We start from the raw sequence: 2,939 nt of genomic DNA, 5'->3' as shown, positions 1-2,939 counted from the left end.
AAAGGCCGCCGATATGTTTCACATGTGGAGAGAGGGGCCACATGAAGGCGTGGTGCGCCCAAAGAGAACAAGCAGAACAGGTGGTGCAGGTCATGGTAACAGAAAAAGAAAAAGAAACGGAGAATGGATTTACTATGGCTAAAAAGAAAAGAAGGAGGAGCGGAGGAATGAGTTCTCCGCCAGAGAAGCAGAAAAAAAGAAGAGAGAAGAGGTGAGGAAAGAAACTGTGAAGGAGGGCAGTAGGAAGGAAGAAAAAAAGGAAAGTAAAAAGAAAGTGGAGTTACCAGTAAAGATACCGGTTGTTCCAGTGGAGAAAGATTCGGAAATACAAGTGCAGGAAGGAGAGTTGGAGAGATTATTTAGGATAGAGGAAGGAAAAAGAGAACAAAAAGTACAAGATAAAGGAAAGAAGATACGAGGAGGAGATGGAGTGTGGTATTATGTGATGTACCCAAAGAATGTTGAAACAGAAAAAAAGATAATTAAGTTTCATTCAATAGTAAGAGTGAAGGTGCCATCATACGTCTACGCAGAGGACATGAAAGCAATATTGATTGAAGAAGAAGAGAACTACAGAAAGTTGAAGGAGATGTGTGGAGATAGCATTGGCCCATCAAGAGTGGAGGTGGAATTCAAGGAGTTGCCACCAGTAGTGAATCTGAGAGATATTGAACCACTGATGAAATTCTAAGAGAGAAAAATAATGTATGTTAAATGATGTTGTTTTTTAGGAAAATAATGGTGATGAAGTAGGAAAAAGAACAATTGTAGATAGTACATATAATGGTTCAAATGGTACCGCATGGGAGTGGGGCCCGTGTGGGCATTTTCATTTTTGTCATTATTATATAATTTCATCCCATTTACATTTGTTTTATGCTTTTTGTCCCCACTGTGGTCTTGTCTGTCCTTGTGGTGTCCGCATCTGTGTTTAGGGTTTTATGCCTAATAAAGAAATCTGTATTTCGTCTGTCTTTATGTTCTGAGTTCAAATTCCGCCGAGGTCGACTTTGCCTTTCATCCTTTCGGGGTCGATAAATTAAGTACCAGTCGCGTACTGGGATCGATCTAATCGACTGACTCTCTCCCCCAAAATTTCGGGCCTTGTGCTTAGAGTAGAAAAGATTATTGTTGTTACTGTTGTTGTTATTATTGAAGTGTAGGAAAGTTACTTGATGCTGTCGTGGCTGTTATTATAGTTGTTGAGTATTCTGTATATAATGTTTTACTTCTGGTTTTGTGATTTATATTTGAAAGAAACGCTTGCCAATTTTCCGTTTGTCTGTAGTTATCTTTGGTACTTCCCCATTTAGTTTCTTGTTACTTAGTTTTATTTCCGTTGTATGAGTGGTTTTCTTATATCTCTATATTAGTTTGCAAGATGTTTTGTTTTTGTTTTTGGATACGTTGTTGGAGGTGCGTGGCCTAGTGGTTAAGGTGTTGCACACACGATTCTAAGACCGTAGCTCCCATTCTCAGACTGGGCGGTGCGTTGCATTTTTGTTCTTTTTTTTTTTTTCATTTCCCTTTGCTTCAGTCCACTCAGCCGTAAACGAATTCGAGCTATAGTTGGGAAGTTAACCCTGTGAAGGATCAGCGTCCTGTTCGGGGGATAGTCTTGTAATCGCAGTCACTTACGCGTCTGAAAACCGGGTTAATCTCCGGCCTTATAGTCGTAGGGCTCACGACAGACTTTAATCTTGGATGCATCGTCATTACTCCGTTGACTGCATTTGATGGAGTGTTTATATTGATGAGATGTGGTCGTGCTGAATTACCTGAACCCTAATTATGTCTCATGACATAAAGTAGTTGGCCCTGCGCCTAAATTAGAAGTCATTATTTTTGCACAAGGGTGATACACAAGAGTGTATCATTTTTGTACTAATGATAAAGCTGGAACGTCATTCTCTAATGTAGCAAGCATATCAGCATGAATGTCCTTGGGGACTATAAACCCTTTTCTGTAGGTACTTAATTTGATAACAGCATGATGCTAGATTTTGTTTATTTTCAAGAGAAGTCGCTACTAGTTACTTTTGAAGTCTTCTTTGAACAGTCAGTTGTCAGTTTACCTGGAAAGAAACAATGCAGTTACTAATAAGAAGGGTTGAAATTAATGCATGCAAGATTTCCCAACTCTACTCTCACTCCTTCACAGTCAGCCTATGAACTTTTTCAACCCAGCCTTGCATACGCGCGAGAATTTCCTCTAATAAGTATTCAGAAGTGAAGGAGGGTATTGTAAACAGATATGTAACACGATGTCTCGCCTGGTGAGGTGGTTGTTGCTGGTGGTATGAGTATATATCTATTAGATTTAACTGGTTTTAATTTGAACGCCCACACTTCTAATTGAGCGGTTATATCATATTAATGCTCGACTGTTGTTTGTAGTACAGATGTACATATCATAAGACTTTGATTTATTCTTCTTTTGGCCGTGGTGTTGGTAGGAGTCATTGTTTAGGTATTGGTGGTTCCATTTTTTCATAACCAGATACGGTATTAAAAGCTGTTAACGAAATTGGTGAGGAATATTTACAGCTGTGTAATGAACCTTCCTTCTGGCATATTAACCCTTGTCTATATACCCTGTCTACTACTGCGGAGCAGTACATGAACAACATTCAAAAAGTAAACAAAACTGAAACAAGAAAGAAAGTACCATCATGGGTTTTGTAGACAGAGAAAAAGATAACTGGTTTACGGAAGACCATCGGTCGTGTAATGATGCTTATTGCATGCAAACAAGCAAATCACTATACGTCCCACCAACAGAAAGTAAAGGAGATAGAAATGATGTTTGGAGACAGCAAAAAGAGGGCACTCACTTGCACACTGATTACCCTCAAGCAGGAGCTAAAAGCTGTCAATGAAAAACTCCGACATCAGAAGAGAAGAACCGAGAGAAGAACAATAAACAAAAAATTCAACCG

This window comes from Octopus bimaculoides, chromosome 8 (genome assembly GCF_046866305.1).
Source record: "Octopus bimaculoides isolate indiv1 chromosome 8, ASM4686630v1, whole genome shotgun sequence".
NCBI classification, from domain to species: domain Eukaryota; kingdom Metazoa; phylum Mollusca; class Cephalopoda; order Octopoda; family Octopodidae; genus Octopus; species Octopus bimaculoides.
The sequence above is the reverse complement of the archived record's forward strand: the minus strand, read 5'-3'. Positions refer to the sequence as shown.